At 44.9% G+C, this 25,423-nt stretch overlaps 1 protein-coding gene across 7 annotated transcripts in view; it reads right to left on the bottom strand.

Annotated features, from left to right (window-relative positions):
- The window catches only part of zbtb20 (zinc finger and BTB domain containing 20), a 55,736-nt gene that overhangs the window by 20,378 nt on the left and 9,935 nt on the right, over nt 1–25,423 (bottom strand). For 3 of the 7 annotated variants that reach the window (XM_035526954.2, XM_081719301.1, XM_081719302.1), the window contains exon 3: nt 3,829–4,035. The exons of 3 other annotated variants lie outside the window; for them this stretch is intronic. The gene's annotated coding sequence lies outside the window, so the exon portion shown is untranslated. Of the gene's footprint in view, nt 1–33; nt 3,105–3,828; nt 4,036–25,423 lie in introns of all 7 variants that reach the window. One more of the 7 variants, XM_081719300.1, reaches the window with a different exon arrangement.

Here is a 25,423-nt window from a genome sequence, read left to right as displayed (position 1 = left end):
CTGTTTAGTATTCAAGCACTATGCAAGTCTTACACAAAATAGCTAAACTTCCAAAAGCACTGCACTGGTAAGCCTTCTTCCCTTCACCTGGCCGACTCTTGGAGGGAATTTCAGGTTGCTGCAACAGGATGTGTCAAACAAAAACTTCCAATCTTAGCCTGGGATCAGAGGTTCCATCACGTTTATTTATGCACAGAATTTTCATGCATGAGAGAGAAGTAACCAGTTCAGTCTCCACTGCCAAGCTATCACAAAACAAATGAAGTCACATGTGCACCTGATAAAGACACATGTGCACCATAAAATATGTCAGCATCCTAAATATGTACAATAGCATATGTAGTGAACACTGGCAGATGCAGAGGATACATAGGTCTTAGCTTAAACTTTCAAGATCCTGACTGCTGCTGTCTGTACTGCCTAGAATATCCCATAGTGACTTTAGACTCCACATACAATTAGGAGAAAATGAGTCCACAATAGTAGAAGGCTGTTGTGAAATTTATTCAGAGAACATGTCCCAACAGGAACGATTTTTACAACGCTTGAGACAGATTTGATTCACATACAAAAAAAAAGATTAATTGGAAAAGAAATAGGAAAAAAAAGCAAGACTCTAATCATCTTCCGTGATGTTCCCATTCTGCTGCCTGTCCAAACAAAAAGAAAACATCGTAGCAGGGTTCCAGCATGAGAACTTTTAAAAACACTTCCAAATTCCAGTCCTCTGGGAGGGACTCATCACTACAGTTTATGTTCTAAGTCGGTTCCCATAAATACGTTTGGTTTTTACGGTAATGCTTTTACCTCCATGAAAATACCTAGAATCCTGATTCAGTCTGTTTTTGAGGAACTCTAGAACTAACAGTGTCTTAAGATAATACTGAACTTGAATGATCAAATTTATGGCCTTACGTATATCTGAAATATAGTTATAAGGAGAAAGAGAGAACAGAATTCCTATTACAAATGGAAAATTACAAAATACACATGTGATTCCACACTGAAACTATTCCCACCTCAGATCATGAAGAGTGCACAGAGATAACCATGCCAGTTACAGTCGCATAGCCAGGCACTCACTCACAGATACTAACACACAAGATTCTGTCAAAAGGCTGGGAATGTTTTCCTCCAAAATGGAGAGGCATATGGCAAAAGAAGCCTTCGGGGGCTTGAGGCAGGCTTCTGCCATGCAGGAGTGGTCAAGGACATTCGCGATTACCGTGAGAACTCCTTAGTGCGAGCCCAATCGAGTGGCTCAGTACCAGAGGCCGAAGAGGCTAGCTCCTCTGTGGAGTGGTGCCACTCCCTCCTGGACAAGGAGGCAACAGGTCCACACTTGTAGCACTGGACGCTTTTATAAAGTGGGCAATTAAAAAACAATTTGTGCGCTAGCACTGCTCAGACCACAGGCTGTATTATGTGAGAAGATCTGTGCAGATGGGGTCTCTCGGCTGCGTCAAACATGGAGGTACTTTTCATGAAACAGACTGCTCACAGCTCGGCCAAGGTGGTGGAACTGAGCCAATGGCTAAATGACTTCTTACACTCTCCTCTGACAGACAGACCACCAACAACAGGGGTTAAAGGACAGATATGAAAGTCTGCCCTTCAAATGTCTGCCTCTATGGTCAAAACAGTTAATTGTCCTGTTCACAAACAGGTTACATGTCAAATGGTACAGTTGCCATTAAAGAAAGAAACAGGAATTAAATTTGTTAAAGGAATTCCTTTAACTGTTAATGGTTAGGATAGCCCACAAATTCACTGAGCACTCAATGCCATTTTTGATATTTATTTCAAACCAGCTGCCTTGCACTAAATAATTCCTGAGAAACAGCTTAAAACATTTTCAGTTTTATACCCTAAATACACCATTTAGGCAAAGTGGAACATAAAAAAAGCACTGACTTTCCACAGACAGGGGGCACTCTTGAGCTACACTAACTCATACCTAGTTTACTTTATGGTTGTTTGTGCAAGACGCATGTGTTTCTACATCAGAAATGAATTAAAACCAGAAATAAATCATCAGGCTATGTTTCTATCATGAAAATCTCTTTTCTGGGTTATTTTCAGAATCCTTCTGAGGCCAGATCTAACGTGGATACGTTGGAGACTGTATGAGAAAATCTGTCGTCCAAACAAACACTACCGCAGACACGGCCCAAAATGTCTACTTTTGACGTGGTGCTTCATGTTCCATAATAGCATGGCTATGAAACAGTTTTAAGGGACTTCCGGAGAGGACATGACCATGTTTAAAAATGTATATTAATTGTAGACAGTGGTGACATCAATTCTTGTTCTCTCTCTGAAAACTCATCCGACTGCACCTGTGTGCGCACGTACGCGCGCGCTCGTGGCACCTGAAAGCAGCTCAGTTCGCTCCTCGTCTTTTCCCTCTTTCTCCCGCTCTCGTGCCCACTCAGTTTCTTAAAGAAAGGCGTCACATTCATCAAGCCCATGAATATTTCCCTCGTTTTTAGACTCCCTTCAGCTCTCCAACACCTTCTGTTGTTTCAAACTGTCATTGTCGTGTTTGAACAGTACCGCGGATCTGAAATACTGCGCGCATTGCACATAATTATCAAACTGAAAATGTCAAATTAGCAGCGTAGTCTGTTAGAAAGAAGTTAAATGCTAAATGTAAGTGATGTGCTATAAGGTTATAAAAACAAGCCTCTGCAGGCAAACACTGGCTCACTGAAACATCTGATTATAGTCAATTTTCAATACTTTAATCCCATGACTCACATACAATGGCAAACAATAGAATCTGAACTGTGTGGGCTTGGAGAAGGAAGAGTGACAGTCGTGGTGTCTGTCTGTGGAAATGTTCTTAAACTTCGAAGGTTGCTGATGAAACAAAGACAGTGAAAGTAAGCTCGAGTGTGTGTGTGTGTGTGTGTGTGTGTGTGTGCGCGTGTGCGTGTGTGTGCACATGTATGTGTGTAGATCCGTCAAAGACCAAACCGTGTTGCATGTGTGTGCGTCTCTAAATACTTGCTATTAATTGTCCTGTTTCATTGAAGAATGTGTATTTCTCTTCCATTCCATGGATATCTTGTTTAACTAGCAGAATAGGCCATTTAGACAATCTGTAAATGTTTGCAGGCACAAAACTGTTATTCATACATTTCAAGGAAATATTTGAGCTCAATAAAAGATAATATTTGGGTGTGAGACGTATGTAGACACAAAAGCTTGAGTGCGGTTTTCATAAAATGGGTTTTATGAAGGTGTATGTTTGAATTCCTGAATGCACTAGCAGACACTGTATACTGTAGTGTGTAAGAATAGCAGACATTGTATTTGGTAATGCAAGCTGAAGTACTTCTTTCTACACAGTGAGTGAGAGACGATGTTTGTAGATCGGTTCAAGTGATCTCTCTGTGTGTGTGCGTGGGGGGTGGGGTGGTGGTGGTTGTATATGTGTGTCCAGAAGCATGCATTCAATATAGTGGTTTCTACATGCCCATTGACTGTGTGTGTGTGTGTGTGTGTGTGTGTGTGTGTGTGTAAGAGAGAGAGAGAAAGAAACCAGGTAGGGCTAGGTGTATATAGTTTGACTTGTATTATATGGGATTTTGAGTATGAGTTATAAAGAGGAATAAAGAGTGTGTGAGTAAGTGTGTTTGTGTGTGTATTCAATAGATAGTGTTGGTACGGTCTGATGCCATTCTGCTCAAGTGTGTTTCGGATAAACAAGACATAAAGTATAACTATAGACTAAGAGTTCCATGGTTGGGACAAGTGTTTTCTTAAATATCACATACATACACATAGACACCGTGTGTGTGTCTGACGCAGAGGCATACGTACAGTCTGATGGCGCTCGGTGGGGTAGTCTTGTGTGTGGTGGGCGTGTGTGTGGGTGGGTGGGCGTGGCTGGTGGGCGTGGCCGAGGCACAGGGGCGGGATGCTACAGGTTGCTGGTGCTGGCAAACGCAGAGGAGAGAGGCCAGTCTGAGGGCACTCACTTCATCTCTCCCGGCCGCAATCCAACCTCACACAGTCTTCACCAAGGCCCTGCCAAGGCAAGCATGCACCGGGAGGGATGGGGAGGAAGAGAGAGAGAAAGAGAAAGAGCGAGAAAGTGAGCAGAGGGCCCTTATTACACACCTGCATCTGCTTTCACATTCACACCATCCCAATTTAACTGCATTTTCCCCCCTTTTTTGTGAAAATACAACTGGGTGTGGAGGTTCGTGAACAAAAAGTGGCAATGAGATGCTAAATTATCAACAGGCAAAGTAAAAATAAACAACTACACGGGAGGGCACAGAAGGAAGTATGAAGCAGGAGAGCGCTGAAACCTTCGATGCTGCCCCTGCCCTTCAGTCACACACAAACACCTCCAAAACATCTAATCTTTCCTTCATGCACCACTGGCCACTCTCACCACTCTCATATGAGGAAGAAAAGAACACCAAAGACCCCACCCCGCCCACCCCTCACTTTAAACCCCACCTCCCCCACACCCACCTCCCCCTGGGAGCCTCCCCCGGGCTTCTCTGTCCAAACTTTAACCGCTCAAAGTGGCACAGTTGCACAGTAACAGCGTGAAGTGTCACGTTCTGGAGTGAGAACTGAACTCTCCCCACATATATGGACATGGCTGTGTGTGCAAGTGTGAGTTTGTGAGCGTGCGAGCGTACGTGTGTGTGTGTGTGTGTGTGTGTGTGTGCGTGCGTGCGTGCGTGTGTGTGTGTTGCAGCACGGAGAAGAGTGGACACACACCACAGTTGATTATGGGCCCCGCTCAGGCCAGAGAGAAATCATACACTCCCTTGGCCAGGTGTGTTTGTGGAGAAAACCTGCAGCCAGCCTGGCTCACCACAGACGGGCGGCCATCTTCCGGACTCGCAGACTACCACACACACACCCACACACACACACACACACACACACAAAGGGTGTCTTATCTCATTGTGGTTTGTGAAGGGTAACGAAACAGCCTGGTGTGGAGACTGCAGCAGCAGGTCGGCCATGTTTGCATGCAGCACGTGAGAGGCGAGCCCCTGCTCCTCAGCTGTGCCGGCCACTCCCAGACGAGCAGCGGCGAGGCTTTAGCAGAGCCTCTCCATACGAGCAAGAACGAAACCCACACAACTGCCAGGGCTCGCCGGCGCACACGGTATGAGGAGAGCCGGCCTTTTAAGAGCCAGATAAGAATGTGTCTCAGACTTGTTCCCATTTGGGTCTGTTGAACCATGTCTGATTGAAAATTCCACTATAAGTAAAAAAACAAAAAACAAAAAAAACCAAACCCCTTCATTGCATGAGTGCAAAACATGAACATGCATATGACCAAAGAAAATTAAAATTAAAAATGTAAATGAAGCCTCTTATTGTTATACATCAATGCTCTCAAGGTAAGGCATACAGTCATAAAAAAAAGCCTTTGGAAAAGATTTTCTGTAAACATACCATTGCATGTGGAAGGAAGTACAGATATTTAGCCTCAAACATCCAGTTTTACATATTCTCTCTTCCACTGTCTCGTAGACACACATATAAACACAAGTATAAAAGCAAGGACAATGTTCTGCCACAAAATCTCATTAACCATGTTTTATCTGCAACCCTTACACAAACTCAATAACACAGGTTCAAATAAGAGTCCTGAATCTGCTGCAGTGCCATGGTAAACATAGTGCTATGCAAAAGTACCCCCCCACACACACACAAGATTCATGCTTCTTCCAGTCCAGCCTAACAGTGGGCTGTGTTTGCTTCATTAAACAAAGATCTCACTACTGATGTGTGTGTGCATGTAAATATATCTGTATAGGTAGACTTATATGTGTGCATATCTGTGTTTGTGAATAAGCAGTCAGTTTGTTTGAGCTTCTTGAGTATGTGAAAATATAAGAGCATTCACAGTGTGTGTGTGTGTGTGTGTGTGTGTGTGTGTGTGTGTGTGTATGGATGTGGGTGTGTTTGTGTGTGTGTGAATGGGTGAGTCTTTGTGAATGAGTGAGTTTTTTCCTGAGTAGTCAGTTAGGATGTGCATCTGGAGTGTGTGTGTGTGTGTACATGCATACATGTTTTTGTATGAGCATTCAGAGTGAGGATGTTCATCTGGAGTGTGTGTGAGTGTGTATATTTTTGCATTAGCATTCAGAGTGGATGTGCGTCGAGTTTGTGTATTTGTGTATGAATGTGTGTGTGTGTATGAATATGTGTGTGTAAGGATGTGCGTCTTGTTCCTGTGTTTGTGTATAAATGTGTATATGTGTGTATGTGTGTTTGTTCATGTATGAACACTCAGGGTGAGGATGTGCATTTGGCGTGTGTGTGTGTGTATCCAGACTGCAGAGTCTGGGCCTATTATATAATTCTTTAATATTGAATGGCCTAACCTACATTCATAAGCTGAAGGGGGTAGGATGGAAGGTGCTCTGTCAGACTCAAAGATCATACACAAGCTTCTAAAACCCTTCTAAAGAACTAACCTCTACAGCCCCAGTGCAACCCCAGAGGGAACCTGAAGCAGGTTGTGGGTTCTTCAGAACCACCTTGCTGTCACTGGGTGGTCGAGCGTTAAGCCAGAGCAGGGGTTATTCTCGGGGGTTATTATCGGGGGTTATTCTCGGGGGTTATTATCAAGCCTTATTCTCAGGGGTTATTCTCGGGGGTTATTATCAGGGGTTATTCTCTGTCTAGACTGCTACGTCATGCCAATGACCTGGTCCTCACCAGCACATTTATCCTTAGTAGGCCACTGTGCCCGGCAAAAAACTCCATACACCAGGTGGCCTTCGGCTCACTGCGCACAGGCACGCGCGCGCACTCCCTGTGCATTTTACCCCAGATGACTCTGACACCCGTTTGCCACATTAACACGGTCACTCTGAGCACTAGCTCGCCGCCGAGCTAGTGCAGCCACCCGCGTCCTTGAAGGCGGCCTGCTTGCTTTTCTTTTTTTTTCAACTTTGTGAAAGGTCTCGGCGCTCTGTGGCTTTGCGCCGGGCGACCGCACAGTGCCGCAGACGAGACAACCTGAACCCGGGCCAAGGGATGGCAGAGCAAGACGCGACCGCCGTCTGCCAATCACGAGACAGCGGCTGTTACGTTTGATTGCTGTTGTCTGTCAGGCCTCTCGTTTCATGTCTGAGGCCACGTTTGTTTGTTTGTTTCATTTGCCCTTCAGAAGGCTGCCTTCATTTATGCATTTGTATCTTCCACTGAATTTCTGCTCCTCTGGCAGACGGGACAGATGCCCATAATTAGACTTTTTTTGTGACCTCCAAAGATTTCTGCAGAAAAAGAATTCAGAAAGATCCTTTGCTACACTGTAACTGACTAACAATGCAGAGAAACGTACATTTCTAGAACCCTCTTTATTTTGCTCGTTCTGTCTCAGTGTAGCACAGAGCCTGACCATTAAACGGTTAAGACTCTGAAACAGACGTACTGTACTGAGGATTGTACAAACGTCATAGAGCTGTTACTGCGATACACACTGAGGAATGTACGTGTTGCTCTCTTTGCCAGATCACTCCATATTTGCCCGATAGCTCTGTTCGTGTTCGTGTGTGTGCGTGCGCGCGCGCGTGCCCGCTTGTGTGAGTGTGCGTGTGCCAACACATGGAGAAGCCACTAACTGTCGGCATATACCAGGTGCCAGGACTTTTCCTGCATTGCCAAATCTGATGCTATTGCAGTTTTCGACATGTAGAGTGTCTGGGCCTCCATGTTCGAGTGAATGCAGCAGGGCGACAGCGGAGGGAGATCAATCGCACCGCTCCTCGTGCGCCTCACACACAAAGTCTATTTTTTTTTTATCATCTTGAGGATTTCACGTAATGTGTCTTCCTTTTCCAGTGAGGCGTCCGTCCATTAAATAAAAAGAAGAAGAAAAGAAAAGCAGAAAACCGGGGTGTGGCCAGAACAGAGCTGAAATGTGAGACACTCTTTACCCCACAACACCAACAGCCAAAACAAAACGGAACATAGGCAACAGGAGGAGTATGAACATTATGGATCCGGGCAGTTGTAAAATGATCGATCCAGTTCTGAGAAGTCTTCTGATGTCTCATGCCCCTTTAGTCATACTGGAATCTTTTAATAATTTCTAGGTTGTTATTTTAAACATCTTCTTTTTAGGTTTTAGGTTTAGATTAGCCGTTAGAGAATGGGACAGCACTCTCCATGATCCTCCGAGGGTGCAAAATGGCGTGATTTCGGTTGTGTTTGTCCTTGGGAAGATTATCTTATAAAGATGCTTTGTACATGACCAGCATTTGTGACCACTTGAAAAGACATCGGTGTTCTTGATAGTGAAGAAGGAGAAGAAGATGATTTCAAATTTTACTGCGATCAAAGCTAAATGGCCTTGGTCCTGGTCACGTGACTGCGCCGTACGTTTCCCAAGACGTTTTGTAAAGCGCTTCCTTTTGATTGCAGCAGGATATATGTAACGAGTGTGAAAGCGCTTGAGAGTCACCCCGAGGACACCTTGGCCAGTCCGCCTGTCCGTCTGCGACCGTCACGGTTATTTGTGACACCGGTGAGATAATGGGCAGCACTCTCTGTGCTGGTTTATCTACGCATGCGCCAGGCGTTTGGACCACAAAAAACAGCTAGCTGCTGAAATTAAAAAAATGGTAAGGAGGCTAGAGAAATTTGAGAAAGTGAGCGAAGTTCGAGAAAGCGCATGGACGCCTGAGTGCAGTGGTCCAGGCCTGAGGAGCCTTTCGTGAGAGTTCATTAATCCTTTATGGAGCACTGTAAAATGCAAACTAGTCTGACATCCCCCAGTACCAACTTGAAGTCCAAACACACACACACACACACACACACACACACACACACACACACACACACACGCACGTGCCAGTGCTCACACATATGCACACACACACACAAGCACACACACACACACACACACACACACACACACACACACACACAAATACACACACACACATGCATCCTACTTTACCTAAAATCAGAAAGAAAAAATAAGAAAGACACTACAATTAACTAAATAAACAGTAAGTTGGGGTCAAAAAGACACCATTCAATCTGTATCATGTAGCGTGAGGCATGTGCACAAACATTGACATAGCTTATCTGCCATCTTCTCCATGAAACCCCTGCCAGATTTCCACCTCGCTCTCCGGCCGGTGAACGGGCCACGTGTGTTTGCACCACACGTGCTCACACCCCGCTGAAAAGGAGCCAAACGGTTTGAATTGACAGGAAGCCCAGCGCTAACACGAAACACACCACCCATATGCCCCACGTGGTGGAAGATATTAGAGGAACACAGTGCACAAAGTCTAAAATGAACTGTTTGATCATTTACAGGGGTGTTGGTTCAGGAGGACAGCCTTCGGTCTGCCTCCACATTACAGCTGGGGAGGAAGAACCAGGAGAGGGGTCAGGGTCACATGTGAGCAACTCCCTTTGTTACTCGAAAGGCAACTTGAAGACGCGAACCAGAGACAGGAATGAACTGGCAAAACAACAGCACTCGCCATCGCGCCATCAAGACTTCTTACCAGCACAGATCCCCGTACGTCCCATGAGATGGCTCCACCCGTAACCTCGTAAGGGATAACCTCACCTCGCCATGTGTCACCACTCCCATCACCGCTCTGGTTGCTGCTTGGCTCATACAGACAATGGTTTTAGCGCGTGCAGTGTAGCGCGCGCTGAGGACTTCCCCCGACACGGCGGCAGGATGTAACGAGTTGTCCATACAGATCGGTCCTCCTCATCAGCTGTGTAGATCGATCTGTACTCCTCGTGGGCCGTACGGATCGGTCGATCCTCCTTGTCGGCTGTACGGCTCGGTCGGTCCTCCTCGTCAGCCGTACGGATCGGTCGGGCCTCCTCTTCGGCTGTACGGATCAGGCGGTCTTCCTCGTTAGCTGTACGGATCAGTCGGTCTTCCTCGTTAGCTGTACGGATCGGCCGGTCCCCGTCGTCAGCCGTACAGATCGTTCTGTCCTCCTCTTCGGCTGTACATATCAGTCCGTCTTCCTTGTTATCTGTACGGATCGGTCGATCCTCCTCATCAGCTGTATAGATCGATCTGTACTCCTAATCAACTGTACGGATTGGTCGGTCATCCTCTTCGGCGGTACAGATCGGCAGTCCTTCTGTATTCACTACACCTTCCCATCCATACAGCACTGCTCACACTCTCATGAGACGTTCTAAATGCTCAGTCTGTCTGCCAAAGCCAAATATTTACCATCAGCCCTATTCAAGGCATTTTTCCGAATGGCGTAAGCATATCAACAACGGTAAGGATTGTGTAATTTCACACAACGCTCATATGAAGGCATCGCCTGCTCGGGTTCTGGCTTTGGTGTTGCAACAGACTGTAAGACTTCATGTGTGAAGACGAATAGAAGTGTCAAGCTAAAGTAAACGACAGCATCGGCCGAGTGCTTAACGCCCATCACAGAACCTGCATGCAAATGATGTTTGGCACAAAGCATCAACTATTCATGACGGTGACCCAAATTCTTCTGGTAGGTTGTCAGGTCGAGGTTCAGGAAGATACTGCACTTGAACAATCACTACTTTATAAAGATTCTAACAGAACAAAACTTCTGTGGGCAACCAGAACACGAACATGGCTTGGTTTTTAGATCATTTCAAATGATTAGGGACCTTATGTGCATTTGTGCTTGTGTGTGTTCTCTTTATGTGTGATTGTGTGTGAGTGGGTTCTCTTTATGTGTGATTGTGCGTGAGTGTGTTCTCTTTATGTGTGACTGTGTGTGTGTTCTCTCTACGTGTGACTGTGCGTGAGTATTCTCTTTATGTGCATTTGTGTATGTGTGTGCTCCCTTTTTGTATTGTCTGAATTGTTGTGTATGTTGCACTGCGTGAAGTGATAAAGCTGTATGTAAATTTTTAAAAAAGAATTCCATCCACACTCGCCATCCAAGATCTCTAGCCCATATTCTCATTTTCAAAAGTAAAAAAAAAATTATTAAAAAATCAAGCAAAACAACAGCAAATCTCGCTCGCATTTATGGTAAAACTAGACAATTCCATGTTGGGTTATGGATGCATTGCTTGCGCATCATCAGATGAACATTTCCATATGCAACATGAGGAGTATTTCTTTGTATTTTTGCATCTCAGGTAGGCGACGAGCACCAACTAAGATTTAAGCGTTCCCTTTCATAAAGCGGTTGGAGTGGTTATTAACGTCACAGCAAAACGACGCTCATTAATTATGAGCCAGCCCGTAAAGGAGCCGCTGAAGGTAATGAATTGGAGATGAGCTGGCGTGTGTGCGCGCATACTGTATGGCATACGTCGCGGGCATGCACGTCCCTTTGATCGTGATCCGAGCTGTCAGAATATATGCATGAAGCGGGGAAAAGAGAAGGCCTGGATCAAAGCCCTTCCATCCTTATGAGGGAAAGGTGCTTTGTCTATAGAATGATGCACAATGAATGGCACACACAATGAAGGGTTCATACATATTGATACTGGCAGAGAGTAAAATGCCCTTGCTGGTACGCCCAGACATGCCTGCGCGCACGCGTGCGCGCGTGTGTGTGTGTGTTCATGCACGTGAGAGCACAGGCATACACGCGCGCGCGCGCACACACGCGCACAGGGTCTTAATAAAGAAGGCTCATTAAAGTGCATGGTATAAAGATCTTTCAAAAGCTTTTTAAAGGTACATTAGACAGAGAAGAAATAAAAGGTTCAACAAAACACTCCATTAGCCACTTGAATATTTTATCAATTTCATGGCTTTGTAATATCACACAAACACATGCGCGTGTGCACACACATACACACACACGCATGCATGCATACACACACACACACACACACACACACACACACACACACCACACATACACAAGCATGAAAGCACACGTTTTCAGTCTAGTTCTGTTATTTGATGAGACAGATAAATTCATCTCACAAAAATAAGGGTCAAAGACTACAGAGTTTAGCATTAGCACAGGCAGCTCAAACAACATGTGCTTAAACTAGAAATAAATTAAATCCACCAGCAACCCTTAACAATACACAGCACACAACAGCAAGCAGGGGGTTTGTGGGATATGTAGTTGCTACCTCCCACCCCGCGGAAAAAAGCAGCTAGGAGAGAAGTTATCCTCTAACTGAGCTGAGATCATTTTTATTATTTCTCTTCTAAAGGCTTTTGTGAGGGCTTAGACCATGCAGGCTGTCCCGGGATCAGTGTTGAGTGGACAGCAGCATGTAAATCCTTCTGCCAGTGGGGTGAAGTGAGGTGAAAGCGGGTAACAAAAGCACAAACAGCTAGCAGTGCTCCCCGAGAGAGACAGACATGCAGACCGACACACACCCACTCACCCACCCACCCACCCACTCTTGCACATGCACACACACACAGTCACACACACTCACACACACATTCACTCACTCACTCATTCTTATTTACACACATATATAGACACACACCCACGATCAGACATGGCCAGTCCTCTCTCTCTCTCTCTCCCTCTCACACACTCACACACACACACACACACACACACACTCACACACACACACACACACACACACACACACACTGCCATTTCTCTCCGGCTGGCCCACAGTGGGTGAGCAGCAGCCGACTCCTACCTGCCCTGAATGCTAATCAGTCCAGGGGTCTGCCCCCTCCCCCTTTCTCTCTCTCTCTCTCTCTCTCTCTCTCTCTCTCTCTCTCTCTCTCTCTCTCTCTCTCTCTTGCCCCCTCTCTCTCGCCACTTCTCTCTACCCTCCTGCTCACCCTCTCTCCATCCCCTCCCCTTCTCTTTCCCTCCCTCCCTCCTGCTCCCTCTCCCTCCCGAGTCTTGGACGAAAGGGGCTGATGATCCTTCAAAATTAATTAGATCCTTTTTTTTTCCTTTTTTTTTCCGAGGGCGCCATTTTCTTCCTTCTTTTCCCTTCACGTCCCAAAAAACACCTTCGCCAAGCGCCTCTCTCCCTCTCCGAGTTTTATGGGTTTTTGTGTTCTTCCCTCCTTTTTAAAAATAGGCTGAAGAGAGGGAGAGAGAACCGGTTTCTCTGCGTCCTGTCATTGATCTCCACTCATTTTCTATCCCTCTTTTTTCCTCCCCTCTCCCATCGCACTCTCTCTCCCTCTCCCTCTCCGTGTGTCTGTGCCGAGTGGCTGCGTGTGTGTCTGCCTTTGTAGAGCTAGCTGTCAATAAATCCCCAGAGGTCAGTTTGTCTGGGAGAGAGTCAGACACAATACTCTAGGCTGCCATCGCCATGCCCTACTGCCACAACAAAGAGCACAGAATGGAGGAGAAAAGAGACAGAGAGGGAGAGGGAGAGAGAGAGAGAGAGAGAGAGAGAGAGGATGAAGAAGAAAGGCTCCGAGAGAAAAGGACAGGAGTGGAATTCAGGTTAATCAAAGCCTCCGTAATGAGCCGGCCATCTCATAAAGAATGCAGAACGGTGACTGGAAATCATTTTTATCAGGTTTGTGAGACAGGGAGAGGGAGGGGGGGAAGGAGTGAAAGGTGAGGGGGGGGCACAGAGGCAGGGGGGCGGCAGGGGGGCGGGAGGAAAGGGAAGGATGTCAGCCCTCTGAATAATATAAATCTTGAATATGCAAATGTGACTTACAATGCACAGCACATTGGCGCATTGTCCTGTGCATCAGAGCCCAGCCCCTAACGGCAGCAACGTGGCTGTTCAAGCCCAGACGGCAGGAAGTGAAGAGAATGCCTTGTTTATTTTTAACACAGTCTAGCTGTGCATATTAAGGACATAAATATATTAATGAGTCGGAATGATATGCTGACCTGCTTTTCACTCCCATTTGTGAACAGTAAACCCCAATCAGAGCTCTACTATATCACAGATACCGACGCCCCCCGCCATGACACGCTCGTTTGTTTTTCTGCTGTATTTGTTTTTTGGTTTTTTTTACGGTTTCGGTGATGAGCGTTTGGTCTGTGATGGAGCTAGCCCTGTAAAGTGGGAGGGCAACACCTCCACGCTGTTGTGCTTGTGGTGGAGCGGGACGTGGAGGTGTGCCCCTGCTGACCAGGCGTGCTGCTGTTATCTGGTTCGCTGTCACTGCCGTATGTGATGGTAATTAGGAATCGCAAAAAATCCAGAACATGGAAAAGCATAAATGTGTGACCCAGTTGGACGTAATATAATAACACAGTCATGGCTAGGTGCTCTCTTTTGGAAAACATTTCAGTGTAAAGAAGTAGCCCTGACCTTTCATTTCATAATAACTTTATTCAGTTTCTATGTGATGGTAACCACATGATTGGCTCCGTGCCATCTTCATGACCTAAGGTACATGTGATTACTGAATAGCTTAAGTGTGTAACCACTTATATCAGTTTAACACGATTCACCCATCTCTTAAAAGCTTATTAGAAGAATGTCCCGTATATGAGGCTAAGAATTTGCTCATATAGGTTCACCATGACCTCATAACCTCAGAACATATGTGCCCAGGGCTCAAGCAAATCTGAGAATATTGCGGGCTGAACATTCTGTTTTTTTTTTTTTCTTTCCAGTTGGTGAATCAAGTGCATCTCAATTATTTAAAAATAATAATTGTTCTTGTCGGATGTTCTTTGTATAAATCTGGCAAGGACATTTCAGGATCGCAGACTCTTTCTTTCACCCTTCTAATCATGTGACATAGTGACCGTGAAGTTCTTACATCACGAAGGTTAAAACAATAGAAAATCACTGCTATACACCCCCACCACATTCTCCTCACTACACCTCACGATGAATGCGAAATGCACCATCCAGTTCAAAGAAATAACTTCATTTCATTGATAAATGTTTACCAAACATGGAAAACAGCTAAAAGACCCTCAGTATTTTTTTAGCGTGTCAGAGTTGACTGAAGCTGCATGTCAGAGAGGACCAGCCAGAAGCACCATCCAAACCCCCAGCTTTTGATGTGCATCCCCCCCATCCATCTAACGTCATTACGTGCACTAATTAAATTACTGAACAATATAAATCACGGAGTTGAGTGCTTTAAACTCAACTCTTCGTGCAATTATGTATAAACATGAAAATTAGTAGATAATACCTCTAATGCCACTAAAACATGGCCCTTGATGGAGAGCCTGAGAAATGCCTGTTCGAGCTCAACATTTAATTGATTTCCCTTTTGCTCTCAGCATATGAACCCCCGCAGGCAGGAGATCCATCATTTGCATTGACAAACAACATTAACGAACACCTACACGGAGCTTAAATCACAAACACAGACCATGTTCCTGGAAACGTTAACTCCACTTGTTGGCATCGGTGACTGAGGCGAGGGCAGTTGTAAATATATAACTGGAATGTATCCAATTATTCTCCATTCTGTGATACATTAAGTAAAGATGGGGGAAGCTAAACTATAAGAAGTGAATGAGTAGACAGAAAGAGAGGGAGGGAGGAAGAAATAAGTTATATGTCAACATGTATGTGGTGGCAGTGTCTCTGTGAGGCCAAGTGAGCTGTGTTTTATGGTTCGGGCGGATGCAGGAGAGACAGGAGTCTGCCAAGCCAGACATTGGAGGAAGGTCTGCTAAGAAGATGGTACACTCAGGCTAGCAAGTACCATGTCAGACTAGAGTTTACCATCTCAGACTAGAGTTTACCATCTCAGACTAGAGTTTACTATCTCAAACTAGAAATTACCATGTCACACTAGAGTTTACCATCTCAGTATAGAATTTACCATTGCAGACTAGATTTTACCATCTTAGACTAGTGTCCCATCTCAGACTAGAGTTTATCATCTCAAACTAGAACTTGCCATGTCACACTAGAGTTTACCATCTCAGACTACACTTTACTATCTCAGTCTGGAATTGACCATTTCAGACTAGATTTTACAAACTCAGAATAGAGTTTACCATCTTAGACTAGAGTTTACCATCTCAGTCTCAGGTTAGAGTTGCAAATTAGGTTAGGCTATAAATACAGGCCAAACTGCACAAGGACACAGCAGTCAGAAAAGGAGGAAGAAAGAGAGAGTAATGCTGAAGAAAATATGGCGCTTTTTTTTTTCCTGTGATTTGGGGAAACAAATTCCTCAGCCTTGCTGGACTGTAACTCTGGCCGATCTGAAGGGCTGAGATGAGACAGTGAAATATGCACCGTCATTGTCATGAGCCTCATTTTTCATTAATTTATTTATTTTGGGTTGAATAGGCGACCTCACCAAATGGAGGCCAATTATTTTTGGGAACCTTTTTATCATGAAACATAAACTGGATTGCATAAAATAGTATTCTATTGAGTGTGCGATACACATTAGCTGAAAAAAAAAAGAGACTGTGGTTACAGTTAATGGCTGTACCTCTGAAGAGAAAATATCTCCTGCTTATGTTTTTAACCATACTGTATTCAGCCTTTAATAGTGAATCAATATCTGTCTATCTATCTATCTATCTATCTATATATATATATATATATATATATATAGAGAGAGAGAGAGAGAGAGAGAGAGAGAGAGAGCGAGAGAGAGAGAGAGCGAGAGAGAGAGAGAGAGCGAGAGAGCGAGATATATATATATATATACTCTCTCTCTGCGTGTGTGAATGTGTGCGCGCGTGCGAGCAAGCGTGGGTGTAAGCCTGGCATGTAGCTACAAGCATTTCAAACCTAACACACCCCTTCATGCCTTCATTATGCCCAAAACCACACACAGGAACCAAAGATGATAACAGCAACATGATGCTAAACTTTCCATGGGCTAATGTATACAAATGCAGTGAAAAACAAGCAGTGTTCACCACGCTGACCTGCTCAGACATATCCTGAGGGAGATGACAGGGGCCGTGGCATGCCTCCTTTACCGCCACGTTCTCACATAAGTTCTCACAAACAAACAAACAAAAATAACCAAACCAAAAAAACAACCAAAACACACAAAAAAAGGTGCTGGATACAGGCCTAAAAGAACGTGCGCTCCTCGCCCCCTGAAGTGGCTTCCTCTGGTTTTTATGCGACGGCTATCCTTCACTTTCTCTTGCAAGTATGAGCCTGGCACGTGAGAACAAGGAAGTGAAATACAGTGTGTGTGTAACGTGGTGCACTTCCTATGCACCAGCGTGACGAAGCTGACCTGAAATGACCTCGTGCACTTCGGGACTGAGGCCAACTCGGTCTTCCGGAGTAGGAGAAAAGAAAAGAGAAGAGGAGCCATGGGCCTGTGTGTAGTTTAGCCCAAAACTGGCTGTTTTTCCTCTTTCTTTCTTAAACCCACTTGCTGCCTGCTAGCAAAGGCTTTATCCTGAACTCATTTTTACACTGATTGACTGATGGTGGATATTTCAATACAATCACTCTGCTATGATTTTAATGATACACACCGGTGTTTTGACATTCACACAAGTGTCTTTTCCACGCTAACCTAACTTTACAGAACTGCAACTTTGGTCCAAATGTTGGTTCAAACTTGTACTCTGGCCTAGAATTTTCATTTACATTTACGGCATTCGGCAGACGATCTCATCCAGAGCGACTTACAAAAGTGCTTTGTCATTTACTCATAGAGTTTTGCAAGTTAAACATCAGTCCAATGCATGACTCCTCCCAACATATATAGAAACGCACAGAAAAATAAGTCCTTTTTCATTTCCCTTCTGCTCTTCCACATAGCAAATCCACAAAGAAGAGATGAATTATCTTCTATTTTCAAATGCAACAGGTCTCGATGGCCTTTTTCACTGCTCCCTTAAGGAGTCACCAGTATAGATGAGCAGCAGTTTTACAATGGAAAGCATTACCTGGAATGAGGGGAAGCCACATAATTTAAATACAAAAGCCACGCACCAAAATCGACTATCCCAAATGAAAGTGGCTAGGGTAAGAGGTGCAAGGGTTTCTCTGAATTGGAATCGGGCCCAGTCTTACACAACAACTCCCATGCATTTGTCTACATTTATTTGACTGAAATGCACTGTTCTCTGGAACCTGGGGGGAAGGGGGAGGGGTGTTAGGGGTGTTTTTTTTGGATTTGTTTTGTTTTTGAGAAAATCCAAGCCCTGGTCTCTCTTATATCGACTCACCAGCGACTGCAGAGTTTTTGCATATGAGATATATTTGCACATCCTGATCTGAAAATAAATCCAAAAGAGCTCTGGAAACAGTCTGAGCCACGTTATCTATCCAGCCATCACAACAGGAAAACATCATGGATCAATAATTTTTTAATTAATTTATTTTAGAATTTTTCCCCTTTTTTTAACTTTACCTGATTTTTTGAGGTCTGTTAGCTGAATATAGCACAAGACGTTTGATGTAGTAATGTTAGCCTCTGAGGCCTCTCTCATAAACGATAACACTAATGTCAATTCTATCGCTAGCCCACTTTAATCACGGCTAATTGTCTTGCTAGGTACTGTTTGCTATTCAATTGCACAAACTCTCATTAGGACAATGCATTTAAACAACAGCCCATATGTCTACCATATTCTAGCATTAAACCCCCCCCCCCTACTAATAATGTTTCCTGACATACACTCTTATTTTGAAAAATGAATGAACTATGAAGATGGGACATTGCTTGGAACTGTGCACAATCTGTTATCTCCTAATAACTACAAGTCTCCAAGTCTCATTGTAGCTTTAAAGGTTTTAATACATCGAACGTCATCACGTAAACACTTGAACAAACCATGTAAGTCTTTTTTCCAGAGTACCTACAACACTAATATTCTGTGGACAGTAGACATTGGTAGTATATGTGGATAATATAACATTTAAGACTACATCACCACACATAAATGAATGAATTTATATAATAAAACTGTTTATGTTAAGTTTACAGTACAGTTATATTTGATCTTTTTCGATTCAGTCACTGCAGAACTTGATTGTCATAAGAGATCAGATCGTGGTTCCTAACAGTCTCCGCCATGTCTCATCACCCGAAACCATGAACAAGTGATAAACTAAATATATATGAAGCAGCAAAAAACACAGAAAACAAAATCTGAACCAATATCTTCAACTATTATGACAGAACACACACACACTTGACTCATTTTGACTCACTCAGTGGTGTGTTGTCTAATTTTACCACACTATTGGCAGATTGTTGATACGTTAAGGTACTAATTCCTAAAACGTCATCATCAGCAATGCACTTCTTAACTCCTTAAAATAAATGTTCAGCTCAGTCCTCTTAATTTTTTGCAGGTAAAATAAAATTAAAAAAAGAAAAGAAATTACGGATCCAGAAAAACTGTGATTACCATGCCTTTAACATTTTGGATGCTGCTCCTCAAATATGGTTTTAAAAAATCATATTGTCTCATGATTATTTGCTTATTTGCTGTGCTTATTTGACTGAATATGGTGTGTCACTAAGCCATTTTAACAGAAGGTGAACCATTTGACTACTCATGTGACAGGCTGCTAAACGATTCGAACCCTGCAGCAGACACTGGTACAATTACGGTCTTATCATGTTGCTACAGACGTCCATGGCAACTGCCAAATTTTAGAAAGTAAAAAAAAATGGTAATAATATAGCATAGGCTAACAGGCTGATCGGCAGTAAGCAGAAAGTCATGAGAGTCCTAGAAAAACAACAACCGCTCAGCTTTGGAGCCAGTGCAGGAGACCCACTAGAGTGCTCTCTCCTGCCACTTCACATCCGACCCCTGCGCGCAAGTCCCGGGCCTCCCCACACGGCTGTAACGAGGACCGCGCAGGCCAGGATGTGCAACACGGTTTATAACACGCTCAACAGCGGGTTATTACCTGCTTCCTCCCATACAGTGTTCGCGTTTGGATAAAAATGGACTTTGAATTCAGCTGGACTGTTTCTCACTGCTGCTTGCCAACAAGTTTGAGATGAAGGTAGCTGGGGTGCGGGGGGTCATGGCCTGGGATAAAAATGACTTCTGCGGTACGTAGCTTTATGTGGGTCGAGGCACGAAATTAATTACATTTCCTTGGGACGTATTATTTTACAAAATGGCAGCCGCTCATGCCCGTGTGCTGCGTAGCTTATGTTCCACGGCGGCTGGTGAATGAGAGTCTCCGGTGCCCCCGCGTCCACCACTCCGCCGCGCCACTAAATGGGCCTCGCGCGTCAGATCAGCACGGTTCCACGACAGAGCAGGAGGAGTCCTGGCACCACAGCAGAGTGTGAACGCGTGTGAAAAGCCTCCTGTTCCGAAACCCTCACACCGTGCCAGGAGTTCTTGGCTGATTGGAAAAGAGAAAAAAAAAAAAAACCCACAACCTCGCACAGGGCTCCCGTAGTGGCCCCTCTACGCTCCTGAGACTCTCGTCTCTCGAGTCCCTCCCCCGATCTCCGGATCAGCCATGGTAACGGCTGGGCCTATTCGACCGAGCTAACACGTGCCACAGCTGATGGCTCCCTCATTACCCAGCATGAGTGATGGGGGGAGAATCACATCGCTTTATTTTAAGAGATGAACTGGCCTTTATGGTAGACAGCCTTGTGAGGTATGGTATTGTATGCCATTTCATGATGCTGACCCTATATATAGCTGGGATGTTGATACTGACATACATCCCATCAGAGGGCCTTAGTTATTATGATTATCTTTATTATCAGACCGCTAGTTGGAATTAATGGTTAATATAAACACACGCACGCAAACATATATATATATATATATATATATATATATATATATATATATATATATATATATATATATATATATATATATACACACACACACACACACACACACACACACACACACACACACACACACACACATTCATTTGTAAATGTCTGCCATGTGTGCGCTGCTCATTTGGTACACATGCGGTGGTGGAATTTCCACTGGTTTCTTTCATCAATGACCTGTTTTTGACAACAGTGCATGCGTCGGCTGTGTATTTCAAACATGTGCACATAAATATGAAATGGAATCAAACTATTTACAGATATATGTATGGAGCTGAAGCGTATGATGAAATGCTTGACTCCTCTGTCAGTGTCATACATACCGTCATGAGAGGAGTGGGTAATGAGAGCAGGAAAAGAACACACTGTCCCTATCAAAGAAAAACCAATCGGCATTCTGGGTTTTTTTTGCACATCCATTCAAGCCTCAGGCTTAAATCTGCCCAGTTAGAAGCCATGTGAGGTATCACTGACTAAGCAGTCCTTCTTAGGGAGAGGTACCTAATGACACACCCACCATGTGTGTGCTTTCACTATATGTGTAACGGTTAGCATAAAGAGTGTTTATATCACAACATTATCCAGCCAACACTGCTCTGTGGTCAGAAAACAGGTTCATGAGAGAAAAGTCTATGGAGGTTGAAAACCTGCACAAAAGCCAGAGAACACCGACTCCCTGCTCCATCAGCCATAGAGTGTTGGAGCTCTCCGTCGGGACCACAGGACCAGCCATGTCCACCTAACCGGTGACCTCACTGTCCACTAGTCCATAAAACTGCCACACGAACGAGAAAGCGGCGGAACAGGAATAAAACAAGACTGAATGGAGCTGGCGCTATCAGGTATGCATACGCAGTGAGTGGCCTCAGCTTTTATCAATGCTAAATAATAATAATAATAATAATAATATAATAACGTGGCACAGAGAACGGCTTGTAATAAAGATAATAATGGTGGTGAGGGATTGAGAAAGCTGAAGTTTGACTCCACGCTTATAACCGCGGATGTCTCGTCTGGAGCGTACGTCTACGCCTATTCATACCCGCCGCAGAAAGGTCGGCAAAGGACACGGAGGCTGCCTGCACTCTGACACATGAGCTGTGAGAGAGGAACGCGGCAACGTAACGTAACACCGTCAATACGCCGTCACGGGTGCAGGGGAGTTGTGGGGAGGTGGGGGGCGGCACATATGTCATGAAGGTAAAGCACGAGGTGGGACAGAACAGAAAATAACACGCCACCGAAGAGTCGTCTGTTTCAAGGGCAGGTTAGCCAGAAGGGCCCACAGCAGCTGAATGGGAGTGTGTGTGTGTGTGTGTGTGTGTGTGTGTGTGTGTGTGTGTGTGAGAGAGAGATGTAGAGAGAGACGACGTGTCAAGGAAAATACACACACAATAAGATCTCTCCTCCATCAAATCGCTCTCCTCTTAAATGGTGAGAGGCTTCCGGACTGCGCTGGAGGAATTCGGTTAGAGTCATGCTTCAAGACAATGCCCTTTCAGCATGTAAGTGTCAGTCACATAAGAGCACGGAGGGCTGCCGCATTTGACCTTAAGGACCCCCCAACCTTTCAGACAGGGTATAGACGTTTGCATGTGAAGCCTCGCCACTCCTGCAGTGTGCCCGTACGGCTCCGCCTGCCTCTGGGTGGAATCGAACGCCCCTCCCACAACGGCCTTAACAAGCACCGGGGCCCAGCTAAAGATCAGGCACATCACAAGGGCCTAATGTCACATCTACATGAGAATGTCAGCATCTCTGCTCAGGGGCCGCATCCATAAAGATGCAGTCAGCAGGGGATGGGTTTTTTCTTAGATAAATTACATGTAAATTGACCTGTGTTAACCGGCAAGGTTTATACAGCATATCAATAAAACTGGTCTACCGTGAAAAACCGGAGGTCAAAATCAATTCCTGAATGAATATTCAGCACTTCCAAAATCTGTTAACATTAAATTTGGCAAAGACTGCATCTGCTACAAGAAATGTGGGAAAAAATCCTCATGTCTACAGCAAGCTTAAAATGCCAAAAAAGTCTCGATCCATACTGATTCACAGGTGGGCACTGGTGAATCGGAGCATTGTACAACTGGCCTATTTGATTAAGAAGTGCTTGTTCTAACTATACATAACAGAGTCAATAGAGTGAGAAGATTTCAACAGTCTGTAAGACGATTACTAGCTCGTGGAAATGACTGACCTTGGTGCAAATTACTACTAATTTCTCTGAAACCTACAACACAGTTTTCCACGAAACAGAGGTATAACGCTGAACGTGCAGAGTACAGTTACATGACATTCTTTAGGACTATGTTGTGCTGTGTGTGTGTCTGTGTGTGTGAGTATGCATGTGTACACAATAAGCATGCAATGAGAAGGTCCATGTGCCGTGTTTTAGTTGGAAACAGAAGAGACTGGATGTCATGTGGCCTGTAGCTGGCCCCGGCAGCGCTCACTGGGCACCAGGCAACTTCGCACACCACTCTCTCTCTCCATCTGAACAACGGCTTTGTTTTCCTAATAATCCCGACGAAGAAATCTCAATCTGCCAAATCTGCCATCTGAAAACACAAGGCCTCTGGAAACCTGACCTCCTCAGATTAATAACGCTTTTGCAAGAGCAGTGCATTAGGACCGCCAGGCATCTCACAGGGGCTCTGCAGAAAGAGCCAAATTGTCATTACTTCCTATTTCCTATTTCACTGAAGAGAACAGCTATGCGAATTAATTGCAAAACTGAACTTTAAAAAAAGAAAGAAAGAACAGGCCAGAAAAGATGAATATGAATAAAAGATCACCTTATTATCCCTTGTAATTTCGACACTTTAAATTACAAAAGTTTGTTGCTGTAGAATATGTTTTGTGTAGGCTTGAATGTATATGGGAAGTTTCCAATGGAATCAGTAAGAATGTTTACATAATAAAAAACATTGCTATTTTTTATCTTTTATTTATTTATTTTTTTTGTTGCCATGACACAACAAAAATGCGCTCTCTGAGCATCACGAGGACCACGCTAGCCGGGCCGAGAGGAAAAGTGGACTGCGTGTCCACGTGATGGATGAGTAGCAAAAGCGAGGTGGACAGAAGAAAGGCTACGCAGAGAGAGCATGGAGTGGGGTTATGAAGCCCAGCAGTCAAAAGCAGGGCTGTGCGCTGGAGCCATCGCCACTCCACGCCACACTGGTCACTGCAGCTTATCCCCCACAATTCCTTTCTAAATATACGATAGAAAGAGCCCATGGAGTGTCTGCAAAGTAGTAGCTGAGATCAAAGGATAGCTGTACTACACAGTCATTAATAGTATATAAACATTATCCCATATGCTGTGCATTTGCTAAGCAGCTGCTGTTGTCGGTCGATGAAAAAAACAGCGAGAGAGAGAGAGAGAGAGAGAGAAATAGAAATAGAGAGACAGAGACCGAGAGAGAGAGAGGCTGAGACAGAGAGGGGGAAAAAAAACCTCCAATTGACCAGCCAGAATCTAACAGAGAAGCTCGTATGTCTCTCTGCCAAATTGTCTTGGCAACAACAATTGTCCTGGCAACAGGTCTGCACACCTCTGCTCGCTGGATTCGAGGCTCTTTCCTACTCCGTGAGACAACAAAATGTCTCCTCACTCCTTCAGATGGCTCCCCCAAACCAGGCCCTGTGTCGTGCATGTGCGCAAAGTGCCCGATGCCCGATCAAAGGCACCTGGCTGCGCCCACTTTCCCCGTGCCTCACCACCCCAACTGGCCGTCGGAGAGGGAGCGTGTGCCCTCGCCATGGTGATGACCGGGTGGGACATGCCGCCCACCCCCTTCCCCGGTGAGAAACGCCGCGTCACGCTCGCAAGAAGAGCTGGGTCGCGCCTGGGCATTCCTGCTTCCCTGGCCGGCGTCTGCGGACGCTTTTCTTCGGGCCGTGCTGGAAGTGCAGGAGGCCCGGTGACAGCATGGTCTGCTGGGTTTGTGGTAAACTGGAGCTGCCTGCGCTTGCCAGACCCAGGCGCTTGGCTCTTTTTTCTTTTCTTTTTTTTGCAGCCACCCAGCCTTTCAGAGCAAAGCGTGCTTCTGCCCCAGCACAGCATGCTTTTGATAACGGGCTGGTAAAGTGTGTGAAAAGGCAGGGTCCAAACTGCACTGGCCACCTCCCACAACCCGGAGCATGTGCCCGTGTCAGGCTGTTTTTTTTCTTTTTTTTTGAAAAGGCACATACATTTGTACCACACTATTATACTCTGTTCTGCGCAGCCGGCCGTCGAACGACAGAATAGATTACACTGCCTCTGAACACAGTACATGCCAACAGCAATAAAGACCTGTTAATGGCAGAAATGTTTTAAATCCTGATTGTTTGTAAGGGTCTTTTACACACACACACACACACACACACACACACACACACACACACACACACACACCCCCCCCCCACACACACACACACCCCACCCCACCCCCCATGACTGAACCGTAGATTCAAGCTTCTATTGTGTGCTTGTAAATTCTTTCGAGATCTGAGCAACGAATATGTTTCAGGCTGCTCCGTTCTCCAAAATGGAGGACATTCTATCTCTTTGTGTCTTTGAGTTGTGGTGCAGTTCCCTGGTCTAGCCAGCCCACACCCATCTTACACAGCCCCGTTGTAAACAAATAGGAGGTGAACTTGGCAAAGCGGCGAGAGAGAATTCTTGGACTACCTCCGTTTTATTTATTTATTTGTTTTGGGTTTTTTTTGTCTCTCTCTCTTTTTTTTAAAACAAACCATTTCCAGATATTTTCCTTTAGAAATCGCAGCGATCTC

Source organism: Electrophorus electricus, chromosome 8 (genome assembly GCF_041902795.1).
Source record: "Electrophorus electricus isolate QZ-2024a chromosome 8, ASM4190279v1, whole genome shotgun sequence".
In the NCBI taxonomy this organism is placed as follows: domain Eukaryota; kingdom Metazoa; phylum Chordata; class Actinopteri; order Gymnotiformes; family Gymnotidae; genus Electrophorus; species Electrophorus electricus.
The sequence above is the reverse complement of the archived record's forward strand: the minus strand, read 5'-3'. Positions and strand labels throughout refer to the sequence as shown.